Raw genomic sequence first — 20,051 nt, 5'->3', positions numbered from 1 at the left:
TCCGTACCATCCCAGGGATCCCATCCCATCCCATCCCATCCCACCCCATGCCATCCCATCCCATTCCATCCCATCCCATCCCATCCCATCCCATCCCATCCCATCCCATCCCATCCCAAGGATTTCATCCCAGGGATTCCATCCCATCCCAGGTATCCCATCCCAACCAATCCCAACCCAGGGATCCCATCCCATCCCATCTCATCCCATCCCGTCCCAGGGATCCCATCCCTCCCAGGGATCCCATCCCATCCCAGGGATCCGATCCCATCCCATCCCATCCCATCCCATCCCATCCCATCCCATCTCATCCCGCGGATCCCATGCCATGGCATCCCATCCCATCCCATCCCAGGGATCCCGTCCCATCCAAACCCATCCCATTCCACCCCATCCCATCCCATCCATTCCCATCCCACATATCCCATCCCAGGGATCCCATCCCATGCCAGGGATCCCATCCCATCCCATTCCAGGGATCCCATCCCATCCCAGTGAACACATCCCATCTCAGGGATCCCATCCCATCCCAGGGATCCCATCCCATCCCATCCCAGGGAGCCCATCCGATCCCATCCCAGGGATCCCATCCCATCCCAACCAATCCCATCCCACCCCATCCCATCCCATCCCATCCCATCCCATGCCATCCCAGGGATCCCATCTCATCCCAACCAATCCCATCCCACCCCATCCCATCCCATCCCATCCCATCCCATCCCATCCCATCCCATCCCATCCCATCCCATCCCATGCCATCCCAGGGATCCCATCCCATCCCAGGGATCCCATCCCATCCCTTTCTATCCCATCCCATCCCTTCCCATCCCATCCCATCCCAGGGATCCCATCCCATCCCATCCCAGGGATCCCATCCCATCCCAGGGATCCCATCCCATCCCATCCCTGGGAACCCATCCGATCCCATCCCATCCCATCCAATCCGATCCCATCCCATCCCATCCCATCCCATCCCATCCCATCCCATCCCATCCCATCCCATCCCATCCCATCTCATCCCGCGGATCCCATGCCATGGCATCCCATCCCATCCCATCCCAGGGATCCCGTCCCATCGAAACCCATCCCATCCCATCCCATCACATCCCATCCCATTGTAGCCCATCCCATCCCTTCCCACCCCATCCCATCCCATCCCGTCCCATCACATCCCATCCCAGATATCCCATCCCAGGGATCCCATCCCATCCCAGGGATCACATCCCTTCCCATCCCAGGGATCCCATCCGATCCCATCCCATCCAAGCCCCTCCCATCCCATCCGATCCCATCCCATCCCATCCCATCCCATCCCATCCCATCCCATCCCATCCCATCCCATCCCATCCCATCCCATCCCATGTCATCCCGCGGATCCCATGCCATGGCATCCCATCCCATCCCATCCCAGGGATCCCGTCCCATCCAAACCCATCCCATCCCATCCCATCCCATCCCATCCCATCCCATCCCATCCCATCCCATCCCATCCCATTGCAGCCCATCCCATCCCTTCCCACCCCATCCCATCCCGTCCCATCACATCCCATCCCAGATATCCCATTCCAGGGATCCCATCCCATCCCAGGGATCCCATCCCATCCAATCCCTTCCCATCCCATCCCATCCCATCCCAGGGATCCCATACCAGAGATCCCATCCCATCCACGGGTCCCCATCCCAGGGATCCCATCCTATCCCAGGGATCCCATCCCATCCCAACGCATCCCATCCCATCCTACCCCATCCCATCCCATCCTATCCCATCCCATCCCCTCCCATCCCTTCCTAGGGATCCCATACCAGGTATCCCATCCCATCCCAGGGATCCCATTCCGTACCATCCCAGGGATCCCATTTCATCCCATCCCATCCCATCGATCCCATCCCATCCCAACCCATTGTAGCCAATCCCATCCCATCCCACCCCATCCCATCCAATCCCATCCCATCCCATCCCATCGCAGGGATCCCATCCCATCCCGTCCCATCCCATCCCATCCCACCCCATCCCATCCCATCCCATCCCATCCCATCCCATCCCATCCCATCCCATCCCAGCGATCTCATCCCAGGGATTCCATCCCATCCCAGGTATCCCATCCCAACCAGTCCCAACCCAGGGATCCCATCCCACCCCATCCCATCCCATCCCATCCCATCCCATCCCATCCCATCCCATCTCATCCTATCCCATCCCAGGGATCCCAACCCATCCCACATATCCCATCCCATCCCATCCCATCCCATCTCATCCCGCGGATCCCATGCCATGGCATCCCATCCCATCCCATCCCATCCCATCCCATCCCTTCCCATCCCATCCCATCCCATCCCATCCCAGGGATCCCATCCCATCCAAACCCATCCCATCCCATCCCATCCCATCCCATCCCATCCCATCCCATCCCATCCCATCCCATCCCATTGTAGCCCATCCCAACCCTTCCCACCCCATCCCATCCCATCCCGTCCCATCACATCCCATCCCAGATATCCCATCCCAGGGATCCCATCCCATCCCAGGGATCCCATCCCATCCCATCCCAGGGATCCCATCCGATCCCATCCCATCCCATCCCATCCCATCCCATTCCATCCCATCCCAGCGATCTCATCCCAGGGATTCCATCCCATCCCAGGTATCCCATCCCAACCAGTCCCAACCCAGGGATCCCATCCCACCCCATCCCATCCCATCCCATCCCATCCCATCCCATCCCATCTCATCCTATCCCATCCCAGGGATCCCAACCCATCCCACATATCCCATCCCATCCCATCCCATCCCATCTCATCCCGCGGATCCCATGCCATGGCATCCCATCCCATCCCATCCCATCCCATCCCATCCCATCCCATCCCATCCCTTCCCATCCCATCCCATCCCATCCCATCCCAGGGATCCCATCCCATCCAAACCCATCCCATCCCATCCCATCCCATCCCATCCCATCCCATCCCATCCCATCCCATTGTAGCCCATCCCAACCCTTCCCACCCCATCCCATCCCATCCCATCCCGTCCCATCACATCCCATCCCAGATATCCCATCCCAGGGATCCCATCCCATCCCAGGGATCCCATCCCATCCCATCCCAGGGATCCCATCCGATCCCGTCCCATCCCATCCCATCCCATCCCATCCCAGGGATCCCATACCAGAGATCCCATCCCCGGGCCCCCATCCCAGGGATTCCATCCCATCCCAACCCATCCCATCCCATGGATACCATCCCATCCCAGAGATCCCATCCCAGGGATCCCATCCCATCCCAGGGATCCCATCCCATACGAGGGATCACATTCCAGGGATCCCAACCCAGGGATCCCATCCCATCCCAAGTAACCCATCCCATGGATCCCACCCCAGGGATCCCAAACCTTCCCAGGGATCCCATTTCATCTGGTCCCATCCCAGGGAGCCCATCCGATCCCATCCCAGGGATCCCATCCCATCCCAACCAATCCCATCCCACCCCATCCCATCCCATCCCATCCCATCCCATCCCATCCCATCCCATGCCATCCCAGGGATCCCATCCCATCCCAGGGATCCCATCCCATCCCTTTCTATCCCATCCCATCCCTTCCCATCCCATCCCATCCCATCCCATCCCATCCCATCCCAGAGATCCCATCCCATCCCATCCCAGGGATCCCATCCCATCCCAGGGATCCCATCCCATCCCATCCCAGGGATCCCATCCGATCCCATCCCATCCAATCCGATCCCATCCCATCCCATCCCATCCCATCCCATCCCATCCCATCCCATCCCATCCCATCTCATCCCGCGGATCCCATGCCATGGCATCCCATCCCATCCCATCCCAGGGATCCCGTCCCATCCAAACCCATCCCATCCCATCCCATCACATCCCATCCCATTGTAGCCCATCCCATCCCTTCCCACCCCATCCCATCCCGTCCCATCACATCCCATCCCAGATATCCCATCCCAGGGATCCTATCCCATCCCAGGGATCACATCCCTTCCCATCCCAGGGATCCCATCCGATCCCATCCCATCCAAGCCCATCCCATCCCATCCGATCCCATCCCATCCCATCCCATCCCATCCCATCCCATCCCATCCCATCCCATCCCATCTCATCCCGCGGATCCCATGCCATGGCATCCCATCCCATCCCATCCCAGGGATCCCGTCCCATCCAAACCCATCCCATCCCATCCCATCCCATCCCATCCCAGGGATCCCATCCCATCACATCCCATCCCAGGGATCCCATCCCATCCAATCCCATCCCATGCCATCCCATCCCATCCCAGGGATCCCATACCAGAGATCCCATCCCATCCACGGGTCCCCATCCCAGGGATCCCATCCTATCCCAGGGATCCCATCCCATCCCAACGCATCCCATCCCATCCTACCCCATCCCATCCCATCCCATCCTATCCCATCCCATCCCCTCCCATCCCTTCCTAGGGATCCCATACCAGGTATCCCATCCCATCCCATCCCAGGGATCCCATTCCGTACAATCCCAGGGATCCCATTTCATCCCATCCCATCCCATCGATCCCATCCCATCCCAACCCATTGTAGCCAATCCCATCCCATCCCATCCCATCCCGTCCCATCCCATCCCACCCCATCCCATCCCATCCCATCCCATCCCATCCCATCCCATCCCATCCCATCCCATCCCATCCCATCCCATCCCAGCGATCTCGTCCCAGGGATTCCATCCCATCCCAGGTATCCCATCCCAACCAGTCCCAACCCAGGGATCCCATCCCACCCCATCCCATCCCATCCCATCCCATCCCATCTCATCCCATCCCATCCCAGGGATCCCAACCCATCCCACATATCCCATCCCATCCCATCCCATCCCATCTCATCCCGCGGATCCCATCCCAGGGATCCCATCCCATCCAAACCCATCCCATCCCATCCCATCCCATCCCATCCCATCCCATCCCATCCCATTGTAGCCCATCCCAACCCTTCCCACCCCATCCCATCCCATCCCATCCCGTCCCATCACATCCCATCCCAGATATCCCATCCCAGGGATCCCATCCCATCCCAGGGATCCCATCCCATCCCATCCCAGGGATCCCATCCGATCCCGTCCCATCCCATCCCATCCCAGGGATCCCATACCAGAGATCCCATCCCCGGGCCCCCATCCCAGGGATTCCATCCCATCCCAACCCATCCCATCCCATGGATACCATCCCATCCCAGAGATCCCATCCCAGGGATCCCCTCCCATCCCAGGGATCCCATCCCATACGAGGGATAACATTCCAGGGATCCCAACCCAGGGATCCCATCCCATCCCAAGTAACCCATCCCATGGATCCCACCCCAGGGATCCCAAACCTTCCCAGGGATCCCATTTCATCTGGTCCCATCCCAGGGATCCCATCCCATCCCATCCCAGGGATCCCATCCCATCCCAACCCATCCCATCCCATCCCACCCCATCACATTCCATCCCATCCCATGGATCCCATCCCATCCCAGGGATCCCATCCCATCCCATACCATCCCAGGGACCGCATCCCATCCCAACCAATCCCATCCCACCCGATCCCATCCCATTCCATCCCATCCCATCCGATCCCATCCCATGGCATCCCAGGGATCCCAACCCATACGAGGGATCACAATCCAGGGATCCCATCCCAGGGATCCCATCCCATCCCCGGGATCCCATTCCAGGGATTCCATCCCATCCCAGGGATCCCAACCCATACGAGGGATCACAATCCAGGGATCCCATCCCTGGGATCCCATCTCATCCCATCCCAGGGATCCAATCCCATCCCATGTCATCCCAGGGATCCCATCCCATCGCAGGGATCCCATCCCATCCCTTCCCATCCCATCCTACCCCATCCCATCCCATCCCATCCCAGGGATCCCATACCAGGTATCCCATCCCATCCCAGGGATCCCATTCCGTACCATCCCAGGGATCCCATCCCATCCCATCCCATCCCACCCCATGCCATCCCATCCCATTCCATCCCATCCCATCCCATCCCATCCCATCCCATCCCATCCCATCCCATCCCATCCCATCCCATCCCATCCCAAGGATTTCATCCCAGGGATTCCATCCCATCCCAGGTATCCCATCCCAACCAATCCCAACCCAGGGATCCCATCCCATCCCATCTCATCCCATCCCGTCCCAGGGATCCCATCCCTCCCAGGGATCCCATCCCATCCCAGGGATCCGATCCCATCCCATCCCATCCCATCCCATCCCATCCCATCTCATCCCGCGGATCCCATGCCATGGCATCCCATCCCATCCCATCCCAGGGATCCCGTCCCATCCAAACCCATCCCATTCCACCCCATCCCATCCCATCCATTCCCATCCCACATATCCCATCCCAGGGATCCCATCCCATGCCAGGGATCCCATCCCATCCCATTCCAGGGATCCCATCCCATCCCAGTGAACACATCCCATCTCAGGGATCCCATCCCATCCCAGGGATCCCATCCCATCCCATCCCAGGGAGCCCATCCGATCCCATCCCAGGGATCCCATCCCATCCCAACCAATCCCATCCCACCCCATCCCATCCCATCCCATCCCATCCCATGCCATCCCAGGGATCCCATCTCATCCCAACCAATCCCATCCCACCCCATCCCATCCCATCCCATCCCATCCCATCCCATCCCATCCCATGCCATCCCAGGGATCCCATCCCATCCCAGGGATCCCATCCCATCCCTTTCTATCCCATCCCATCCCTTCCCATCCCATCCCATCCCAGGGATCCCATCCCATCCCATCCCCGGGATCCCATCCCATCCCAGGGATCCCATCCCATCCCATCCCTGGGAACCCATCCGATCCCATCCCATCCAATCCGATCCCATCCCATCCCATCCCATCCCATCCCATCCCATCCCATCCCATCCCATCCCATCCCATCCCATCCCATCTCATCCCGCGGATCCCATGCCATGGCATCCCATCCCATCCCATCCCAGGGATCCCGTCCCATCGAAACCCATCCCATCCCATCCCATCCCATCACATCCCATCCCATTGTAGCCCATCCCATCCCTTCCCACCCCATCCCATCCCATCCCGTCCCATCACATCCCATCCCAGATATCCCATCCCAGGGATCCCATCCCATCCCAGGGATCACATCCCTTCCCATCCCAGGGATCCCATCCGATCCCATCCCATCCAAGCCCATCCCATCCCATCCGATCCCATCCCATCCCATCCCATCCCATCCCATCCCATCCCATCCCATCCCATCCCATCCCATGTCATCCCGCGGATCCCATGCCATGGCATCCCATCCCATCCCATCCCAGGGATCCCGTCCCATCCAAACCCATCCCATCCCATCCCATCCCATCCCATCCCATCCCATCCCATCCCATCCCATCCCATTGCAGCCCATCCCATCCCTTCCCACCCCATCCCATCCCGTCCCATCACATCCCATCCCAGATATCCCATCCCAGGGATCCCATCCCATCCAATCCCTTCCCATCCCATCCCATCCCATCCCAGGGATCCCATACCAGAGATCCCATCCCATCCACGGGTCCCCATCCCAGGGATCCCATCCTATCCCAGGGATCCCATCCCATCCCAACGCATCCCATCCCATCCTACCCCATCCCATCCCATCCTATCCCATCCCATCCCCTCCCATCCCTTCCTAGGGATCCCATACCAGGTATCCCATCCCATCCCAGGGATCCCATTCCGTACCATCCCAGGGATCCCATTTCATCCCATCCCATCCCATCGATCCCATCCCATCCCAACCCATTGTAGCCAATCCCATCCCATCCCACCCCATCCCATCCAATCCCATCCCATCCCATCCCATCGCAGGGATCCCATCCCATCCCGTCCCATCCCATCCCATCCCACCCCATCCCATCCCATCCCATCCCATCCCATCCCATCCCATCCCATCCCATCCCATCCCAGCGATCTCATCCCAGGGATTCCATCCCATCCCAGGTATCCCATCCCAACCAGTCCCAACCCAGGGATCCCATCCCACCCCATCCCATCCCATCCCATCCCATCCCATCCCATCCCATCTCATCCTATCCCATCCCAGGGATCCCAACCCATCCCACATATCCCATCCCATCCCATCCCATCCCATCTCATCCCGCGGATCCCATGCCATGGCATCCCATCCCATCCCATCCCATCCCATCCCATCCCTTCCCATCCCATCCCATCCCATCCCATCCCATCCCAGGGATCCCATCCCATCCAAACCCATCCCATCCCATCCCATCCCATCCCATCCCATCCCATCCCATCCCATCCCATCCCATCCCATTGTAGCCCATCCCAACCCTTCCCACCCCATCCCATCCCATCCCGTCCCATCACATCCCATCCCAGATATCCCATCCCAGGGATCCCATCCCATCCCAGGGATCCCATCCCATCCCATCCCAGGGATCCCATCCGATCCCGTCCCATCCCATCCCATCCCATCCCATCCCATCACATCCCATCCCATTGTAGCCCATCCCATCCCTTCCCACCCCATCCCATCCCGTCCCATCACATCCCATCCCAGATATCCCATCCCAGGGATCCCATCCCATCCCAGGGATCACATCCCTTCGCATCCCAGGGATCCCATCCCATCCCATCCCATCCAATCCCATCCCATCCCATCCCATCCCATCCCATCCCATCCCATCCCATCCCATCCCATCCCATCCCATTCCAGGGATCCAATCCCATCCCAGTGAACACATCCCATCTCAGGGATCCCATCCCATCCCAGGGATCCCATCCCATCCCATCCCAGGGAGCCCATCCGATCCCATCCCAGGGATCCCATCCCATCCCAACCAATCCCATCCCATCCCATCCCACCCCATCCCATCCCATCCCATCCCATCCCATCCCATCCCATCCCATCCCATCCCTTCCCATCCCATCCCATCCCATCCCATCCCATCCCATCCCATCCCTTTCCATCCCATCCCATCCCTTCCCATCCCATCCCATCCCATCCCATCCCATCCCATCCCATCTCATCCCATCCCATCCCATCCCAGGGATCCCATCACAGGGACCCCATCCCTGGGATCCCATCTCATCCCATCCCATCCCATCTCATCCCGCGGATCCCATGCCATGGCATCCCATCCCATCCCATCCCATCCCAGGGATCCCGTCCCATCCAAACCCATCCCATTCCACCCCATCCCATCCCATCCTATGCCATCCCATCCCACATATCCCATCCCAGGGATCCCATCCCATGCCAGGGATCCCATCCCATCCCATTCCAGGGATCCCATCCCATCCCAGTGAACACATCCCATCTCAGGGATCCCATCCCATCCCAGGGATCCCATCCCATCCCATCCCAGGGAGCCCATCCGATCCCATCCCAGGGATCCCATCCCATCCCAACCAATCCCATCCCACCCCATCCCATCCCATCCCATCCCATCCCATCCCATCCCATCCCATCCCATCCCATGCCATCCCAGGGATCCCATCCCATCCCAGGGATCCCATCCCATCCCTTTCTATCCCATCCCATCCCTTCCCATCCCATCCCATCCCATCCCAGGGATCCCATCCCATCCCATCCCAGGGATCCCATCCCATCCCAGGGATCCCATCCCATCCCATCCCAGGGATCCCATCCGATCCCATCCAATCCGATCCCATCCCATCCCATCCCATCCCATCCCATCCCATCCCATCCCATCCCATCCCATCCCATCCCATCTCATCCAGCGGATCCCATGCCATGGCATCCCATCCCATCCCATCCCAGGGATCCCATCCCATCCCAGGGATCCCATCCCATCCCATCACATCCCATCCCATTGTAGCCCATCCCATCCCTTCCCACCCCATCCCATCCCGTCCCATCACATCCCATCCCAGATATCCCATCCCAGGGATCCCATCCCATCCCATCCCATCCAATCCCATCCCATCCCATCCGATCCCATCCCATCCCATCCCATCCCATCCCATCCCATCCCATCCCATCCCATCCCATTCCAGGGATCCAATCCCATCCCAGTGAACACATCCCATCTCAGGGATCCCATCCCATCCCAGGGATCCCATCCCATCCCATCCCAGGGAGCCCATCCGATCCCATCCCAGGGATCCCATCCCATCCCAACCAATCCCATCCCATCCCACCCCATCCCATCCCATCCCATCCCTTCCCATCCCATCCCATCCCAGGGATCCCATCCCATCCCATCCCAGGGATCCCATCCCATCCCAGGGATCCCATCCCATCCCATCCCTGGGAACCCATCCGATCCCATCCCATCCAATCCGATCCCATCCCATCCCATCCCATCCCATCCCATCCCATCCCATCCCATCCCATCCCATCTCATCCCGCGGATCCCATGCCATGGCATCCCATCCCATCCCATCCCAGGGATCCCGTCCCATCGAAACCCATCCCATCCCATCCCATCACATCCCATCCCATTGTAGCCCATCCCATCCCTTCCCACCCCATCCCATCCCATCCCGTCCCATCACATCCCATCCCAGATATCCCATCCCAGGGATCCCATCCCATCCCAGGGATCACATCCCTTCCCATCCCAGGGATCCCATCCGATCCCATCCCATCCAAGCCCATCCCATCCCATCCGATCCCATCCCATCCCATCCCATCCCATCCCATCCCATCCCATCCCATCCCATCCCATGTCATCCCGCGGATCCCATGCCATGGCATCCCATCCCATCCCATCCCAGGGATCCCGTCCCATCCAAACCCATCCCATCCCATCCCATCCCATCCCATCCCATCCCATTGCAGCCCATCCCATCCCTTCCCACCCCATCCCATCCCGTCCCATCCCATCCCATCCCATCCCATCCCATCCCATCCCATCCCATTGTAGCCCATCCCAACCCTTCCCACCCCATCCCATCCCATCCCGTCCCATCACATCCCATCCCAGATATCCCATCCCAGGGATCCCATCCCATCCCAGGGATCCCATCCCATCCCATCCCAGGGATCCCATCCGATCCCGTCCCATCCCATCCCATCCCATCCCATCCCGTCCCATCACTTCCCATCCCAGAGATCCCATCCCAGGGATCCCATCCCATCCCAGGGATCCCTTCCCATACGAGGGATCACATTCCAGGGATCCCACCCCAGGGATCCCAAACCTTCCCAGGGATCCCATCCCAGGGATCCCATCCCATCCCAGCTATCCCATCCCAGGGATTCCATCCCATCCCAGGGATCCCATTTCATCTGTTCCCATCCCAGGGATCCCATCCCATCCCAGGGATCCCATCCCATCCCAACCCATCCCATCCCATCCCACCCCATCACATTCCATCCCATCCCATGGATCCCATCCCATCCCAGGGATCCCATCCCATCCCAACCAATCCCATCCCACCCGATCCCATCCCATTCCATCCCATCCCATCCCATCCGATCCCATCCCATGGCATCCCAGGGATCCCAACCCATACGAGGGATCACAATCCAGGGATCCCATCCCAGGGATCCCATCCCATCCCCGGGATCCCATTCCAGGGATTCCATCCCATCCCAGGGATCCCAACCCATACGAGGGATCACAATCCAGGGATCCCATCCCTGGGATCCCATCTCATCCCATCCCAGGGATCCAATCACATCCCATGTCATCCCAGGGATCCCATCCCATCGCAGGGATCCCATCCCATCCCGTCCCATCCCATCCTACCCCATCCCATCCCATCCCATCCCATCCCAGGGATCCCATACCAGGTATCCCATCCCATCCCAGGGATCCCATTCCGTACCATCCCAGGGATCCCATTCCATCTCATTCCATCCCATCCCATCGCAGGGATCCCATCCCATTCCATCCCGTCCCATCCCATCCCACCCCATGCCATCCCATCCCATTCCATCCCATCCCATCCCATCCCATCCCATCCCATCCCATCCCATCCCACGGATTTCATCCCAGGGATTCCATCCCATCCCAGGTATCCCATCCCAACCAATCCCAACCCAGGGATCCCATCCCATCCCATCCCATCTCATCCCATCCCATCCCAGGGATCCCATCCCTCCCAGGGATCCCATCCCATCCCAGGGATCCGATCCCATCCCATCCCATCCCATCCCATCCCATCCCATCCCATCCCATCCCATCTCATCCCGCGGATCCCATGCCATGGCATCCCATCCCATCCCATCCCAGGGATCCCGTCCCATCCAAACCCATCCCATTCCACCCCATCCCATCCCATCCCATCCCATCCCAGGGATCCCATCCCATCCCAACCCATCCCATCCCATCCCACCCCATCACATTCCATCCCATCCCATGGATCCCATCCCATCCCAGGGATCCGATCCCATCCCATCCCATCCCATCCCATCCCATCTCATCCCGCGGATCCCATGCCATGGCATCCCATCCCATCCCATCCCAGGGAGCCCATCCGATCCCATCCCAGGGATCCCATCCCATCCCAACCAATCCCATCCCACCCCATCCCATCCCATCCCATCCCATCCCATCCCATCCCATGCCATCCCGGGGATCCCATCCCATCCCAGGGATCCCATCCCATCCCTTTCTATCCCATCCCATCCCTTCCCATCCCATCCCATCCCAGGGATCCCATCCCATCCCATCCCAGGGATCCCATCCCATCCCAGGGATCCCATCCCATCCCATCCCAGGGATCCCATCCGATCCCATCCCTTCCCACCCCATCCCATCCCGTCCCATCACATCCCATCCCAGATATCCCATCCAAGGGATCCCATCCCATCCCTGGGATCACATCCCTTCCCATCCCAGGGATCCCATCCAAGCCCATCCCATCCCATCCGATCCCATCCCATCCCATCCCATCCCATCCCATCCCATCTCATCCCGCGGATCCCATGCCATGGCATCCCATCCCATCCCATCCCAGGGATCCCGTCCCATCCAAACCCATCACATCCCATCCCATCCCATCCCATCACATACCATCCCATCCCATCCCATCCCATCCCATCCCATCCCATCCCATTGTAGCCCATCCCATCCCTTCCCACCCCATCCCATCCCGTCCCATCACATCCCATCCCAGATATCCCATCCCAGGGATCCCATCCCATCCCATTCCAGGGATCCCATCCCATCCCAACGCATCCCATCCCATCCTACCCCATCCCATCCCATCCTATCCCATCCCATCCCCTCCCATCCCTTCCTAGGGATCCCATACCAGGTATCCCATCCCATCCCATCCCAGGGATCCCATTCCGTACCATCCCAGGGATCCCATTTCATCCCATCCCATCCCATCGATCCCATCCCATCCCAACCCATTGTAGCCAATCCCATCCCATCCCACCCCATCCCATCCAATCCCATCCCATCCCATCCCATCGCAGGGATCCCATCCCATCCCGTCCCATCCCATCCCATCCCACCCCATCCCATCCCATCCCATCCCATCCCATCCCATCCCATCCCATCCCATCCCATCCCATCCCAGCGATCTCGTCCCAGGGATTCCATCCCATCCCAGGTATCCCATCCCAACCAGTCCCAACCCAGGGATCCCATCCCACCCCATCCCATCCCATCCCATCCCATCTCATCCCATCCCATCCCAGGGATCCCAACCCATCCCACGTATCCCATCCCATCCCATCTCATCCCGCGGATCCCATGCCATGGCATCCCATCCCATCCCATCCCATCCCATCCCATCCCATCCCATCCCATCCCAACCCATCCCATCCCATCCCAGGGATCCCATCCCATCCAAACCCATCCCATCCCATCCCATCCCATTCCATGCCATCCCATCCCATCCCATTGTAGCCCATCCCAACCCTTCCCACCCCATCCCATCCCATCCCGTCCCATCACATCCCATCCCAGATATCCCATCCCAGGGATCCCATCCCATCCCAGGGATCCCATCCCATCCCATCCCAGGGATCCCATCCCATCCCATCCCAGGGATCCCGTCCCATCCAAACCCATCCCATCCCATCCCATCCCATCCCATCCCATCCCAGGGATCCCATACCAGAGATCCCATCCCCGGGTCCCCATCCCAGGGATTCCATCCCATCCCAACCCATCCCATCCCATGGATACCATCCCATCCCAGAGATCCCATCCCAGGGATCCCATCCCATCCCAGGGATCCCATCCCATACGAGGGATCACATTCCAGGGATCCCACCCCAGGGATCCCAAACCTTCCCAGGGATCCCATCCCAGGGATCCCATCCCATCCCAGCTATCCCATCCCAGGGATTCCATCCCATCCCAGGGAACCCATTTCATCTGTTCCCATCCCAGGGATCCCATCCCATCCCATCCCAGGGTTCCCATCCCATCCCAACCCATCCCATCCCATCCCACTCCATCACATTCCATCCCATCCCATGGATCCCATCCCATCCCAGGGATCCCATCCCATCCCATACCATCCCAGGGACCGCATCCCATCCCAACCAATCCCATCCCACCCGATCCCATCCCATTCCATCCCATCCCATCCGATCCCATCCCATGGCATCCCAGGGATCCCAACCCATACGAGGGATCACAATCCAGGGATCCCATCCCAGGGATCCCATCCCATCCCCGGGATCCCATTCCAGGGATTCCATCCCATCCCAGGGATCCCAACCCATACGAGGGATCACAATGCAGGGATCCCATCCCTGGGATCCCATCTCATCCCATCCCAGGGATCCAATCCCATCCCATGTCATCCCAGGGATCCCATCCCATCGCAGGGATCCCATCCCATCCCGTCCCATCCCATCCTACCCCATCCCATCCCATCCCATCCCAGGGATCCCATACCAGGTATCCCATCCCATCCCAGGGATCCCATTCCGTACCATCCCACGGATCCCATTCCATCTCATCCCATCCCATCCCATCGCAGGGATCCCATCCCATTCCATCCCGTCCCATCCCATCCCATCCCACCCCATGCCATCCCATCCCATTCCATCCCATCCCATCCCATCCCATCCCATCCCATCCCATCCCACGGATTTCATCCCAGGGATTCCATCCCATCCCAGGTATCCCATCCCAACCAATCCCAACTCAGGGATCCCATCCCATCCCATCCCATCTCATCCCATCCCATCCCAGGGATCCCATCCCATCCCAGGGATCCCATCCCATCCCAGGGATCCGATCCCATCCCAACCCATCCCATCCCATCCTACCCCATCGCATCCCATCCTATCCCATCCCATCCCATCCCATCCCATCCCATCCCAGGGATCCCATACCAGAGATCCCATCCCATCCGCGGGTCGCCATCCCAGGGATCCCATCCCATCCCAGGGATCACATCCCTTCCCATCCCAGGTATCCCATCCGATCCCGTCCCATCCAATCCCATCCCATCCCATCCGATCCCATCCCATCCCATCCCATCCCATCCCATCCCAGGGATCCCATCCCATTCCAGGGATCCAATCCCATCCCAGTGAACACATCCCATCTCAGGGATCCCATCCCATCCCAGGGATCCCATCCCATCCCATCCCAGGGAGCCCATCCGATCCCATCCCAGGGATCCGATCCCATCCCAACCAATCCCATCCCATCCCACCCCATCCCATCCCATCCCATCCCTTCCCATCCCATCCCATCCCATCCCATCCCATCCCAGGGATCCCATCACAGGGACCCCATCCCTGGGATCCCATCCCATCCCATCCCATCCCATCTCATCCCGCGGATCCCATGCCATGGCATCCCATCCCATCCCATCCCAGGGATCCCGTCCCATCCAAACCCATCCCATTCCACCCCATCCCATCCCATCCCATCCCATCCCATCCCACATATCCCATTCCAGGGATACCATCCCATCCCAGTGAACACATCCCATCTCAGGGATCCCATCCCATTCCAGGGATCCCATCCCATCCCATCCCAGGGAGCCCATCCGATCCCATCCCAGGGATCCCATCCCATCCGAACCAATCCCATCCCACCCCATCCCATCCCATCCCATCCCATGCCATCCCAGGGATCCCATCCCATCCCAGGTATCCCATCCCATCCCTTTCTATCCCATCCCATCCCTTCCCATCCCATCCCATCCCATCCCAGGGATCCCATCCCATCCCATCCCAGGGATCCCGTCCCATCCAAACCCATCCCATCCCATCCCATCACATCCCATCCCATTGTAGCCCATCCCATCCCTTCCCACCCCATCCCATCCCATCCCGTCCCATCACATCCCATCCCAGATATCCCATCCCAGGGATCCCATCCCATCCCAGGGATCACATCCCTTCCCATCCCAGGGATCCCATCCGATCCCATCCCATCCAAGCCCATCCCATCCCATCCGATCCCATCCCATCCCATCCCATCCCATCCCATCCCATCCCATCCCATCCCATCCCATCCCATCCCATCTCATCCCGCGGATCCCATGCCATGGCATCCCATCCCATCCCATCCCAGGGATCCCGTCCCATCCAAACCCATCCCATCCCATCCCATCCCATCCCATCACATACCATCCCATCCCATTGTAGCCCATCCCATCCCTTCCCACCCCATCCCATCCCGTCCCATCACATCCCATCCCAGATATCCCATCCCAGGGATCCCATCCCATGCCAGGGATCCCATCCCATCCCATTCCAGGGATCCCATCCCATCCCAACGCATCCCATCCCATCCTACCTCATCCCATCCCATCCTATCCCAGCCCATCCCCTCCCATCCCTTCCTAGGGACCCCATACCAGGTATCCCATCCCATCCCATCCCATCCCAGGGATCCCATTCCGTACCATCCCAGGGATCCCATTTCATCCCATCCCATCCCATCGATCCCATCCCATCCCAACCCATTGTAGCCAATCCCATCCCATCCCACCCCATCCCATCCAATCCCATCCCATCCCATCCCATCCCATCGCAGGGATCCCATCCCATCCCGTCCCATCCCATCCCATCCCATCCCACCCCATCCCATCCCATCCCATCCCATCCCATCCCATCCCAGCGATCTCGTCCCAGGGATTCCATCCCATCCCAGGTATCCCATCCCAACCAGTCCCAACCCAGGGATCCCATCCCACCCCATCCCACCCCATCCCATCCCATCCCATCCCATCTCATCCCATCCCATCCCAGGGATCCCAACCCATCCCACGTATCCCATCCCATCCCATCTCATCCCGCGGATCCCATGCCATGGCATCCCATCCCATCCCATCCCATCCCATCCCAGGGATCCCATCCCATCCAAACCCATCCCATCCCATCCCATCCCATCCCATCCCATCCCATCCCAGTGAACACATCCCATCTCAGGGATCCCATCCCATCCCAGGGATCCCATCCCATCCCATCCCAGGGAGCCCATCCGATCCCATCCCAGGGATCCCATCCCATCCCAACCAATCCCATCCCACCCCATCCCATCCCATCCCATGCCATCCCAGGGATCCCATCCCATCCCAGGTATCCCATCCCATCCCTTTCTATCCCATCCCATCCCTTCCCATCCCATCCCATCCCAGGGATCCCATCCCATCCCATCCCAGGGATCCCGTCCCATCCAAACCCATCCCATCCCATCCCATCCCATCACATCCCATCCCATTGTAGCCCATCCCATCCCTTCCCACCCCATCCCATCCCATCCCATCACATCCCATCCCAGATATCCCATCCCAGGGATCCCATCCCATCCCAGGGATCACATCCCTTCCCATCCCAGGGATCCCATCCGATCCCATCCCATCCAAGCCCATCCCATCCCATCCGATCCCATCCCATCCCATCCCATCCCATCCCATCCCATCCCATCCCATCCCATCCCATCCCATCCCATCCCATCCCATCTCATCCCGCGGATCCCATGCCATGGCATCCCATCCCATCCCAGGGATCCCGTCCCATCCAAACCCATCCCATCCCATCCCATCCCATCCCATCCCATCCCATCACATACCATCCCATCCCATCCCATTGTAGCCCATCCCATCCCTTCCCACCCCATCCCAGCCCGTCCCATCACATCCCATCCCAGATATCCCATCCCAGGGATCCCATCCCATGCCAGGGATCCCATCCCATCCCTTTCCAGGGATCCCATCCCATCCCAACGCATCCCATCCCATCCTACCTCATCCCATCCCATCCTATCCCATCCCATCCCCTCCCATCCCTTCCTAGGGATCCCATACCAGGTATCCCATCCCATCCCATCCCATCCCAGGGATCCCATTCCGTACCATCCCAGGGATCCCATTTCATCCCATCCCATCCCATCGATCCCATCCCATCCCAACCCATTGTAGCCAATCCCATCCCATCCCACCCCATCCCATCCAATCCCATCCCATCCCATCCCATCCCATCCCATCGCAGGGATCCCATCCCATCCCGTCCCATCCCATCCCATCCCATCCCACCCCATCCCATCCCATCCCATCCCATCCCATCCCATCCCATCCCATCCCATCCCAGCGATCTCGTCCCAGGGATTCCATCCCATCCCAGGTATCCCATCCCAACCAGTCCCAACCCAGGGATCCCATCCCACCCCATCCCACCCCATCCCATCCCATCCCATCCCATCTCATCCCATCCCATCCCAGGGATCCCAACCCATCCCACGTATCCCATCCCATCCCATCTCATCCCGCGGATCCCATGCCATGGCATCCCATCCCATCCCATCCCATCCCATCCCATCCCATCCCATCCCAGGGATCCCATCCCATCCAAACCCATCCCATCCCATCCCATCCCATCCCATCCCATCCCATCCCATCCCATCCCATCCCATCCCATCCCATTGTAGCCCATCCCAACCCTTCCCACCCCATCCCATCCCATCCCGTCCCATCACATCCCATCCCAGATATCCCATCCCAGGGATCCCATCCCATCCCAGGGATCCCATCCCATCCCATCCCAGGGATCCCATTCGATCCCGTCCCATCCCATCCAATCCCATCCCATCCCATCCCATCCCATCCCATCCCATCCCATCCCAGGGATCCCATACCAGAGATCCCATCCCCGGGTCCCCATCCCAGGGATTCCATCCCATCCCATCCCATCCCATCCCATTGTAGCCCATCCCAACCCTTCCCACCCCATCCCATCCCATCCCGTCCCATCACATCCCATCCCAGAGATCCCATCCCAGGGATCCCATCCCATCCCAGGGATCTCATCCCATACGAGGGATCACATTCCAGGGATCCCACCCCAGGGATCCCAAACCTTCCCAGGGATCCCATCCCAGGGATCCCATCCCATCCCAGCTATCCCATCCCAGGGATTCCATCCCATCCCAGGGATCCCATTTCATCTGTTCCCATCCCAGGGATCCCATCCCATCCCATCCCATCCCAGGGATCCCATCCCATCCCATCCCATGGATCCCATCCCATCCCAGGGATCCCATCCCATCCCATACCATCCCAGGGACCGCATCCCATCCCAACCAATCCCATCCCTCCCGATCCCGTCCCATTCCATCCCATCCCATCCGATCCCATCCCATGGCATCCCAGGGATCCCAACCCATACGAGGGATCACAATCCAGGGATCCCATCCCAAGGAACCCATCCCATCCCCGGGATCCCATTCCAGGGATTCCATCCCATCCCAGGGATCCCAACCCATACGAGGGATCACAATCCAGGGATCCCATCCCTGGGATCCCATCTCATCCCATCCCAGGGATCCAATCCCATCCCATGTCATCCCAGGGATCCCATCCCATCGCAGGGATCCCATCCCATCCCGTCCCATCCCATCCTACCCCATCCCATCCCATCCCAGGGATCCCATACCAGGTATCCCATCCCATCCCAGGGATCCCATTCCGTACCATCCCAGGGATCCCATTCCATCTCAGCCCATCCCATCGCAGGGATCCCATCCCATTCCATCCCGTCCCATCCCATCCCATCCCACCCCATGCCATCCCATCCCATTCCATCCCATCCCATCCCATCCCATCCCATCCCATCCCATCCCATCCCA

This window comes from Sturnus vulgaris, chromosome W, assembly GCF_052056855.1.
Source record: "Sturnus vulgaris isolate bStuVul1 chromosome W, bStuVul1.hap1, whole genome shotgun sequence".
In the NCBI taxonomy this organism is placed as follows: domain Eukaryota; kingdom Metazoa; phylum Chordata; class Aves; order Passeriformes; family Sturnidae; genus Sturnus; species Sturnus vulgaris.
Note: the sequence above shows the minus strand (reverse complement) of the source record.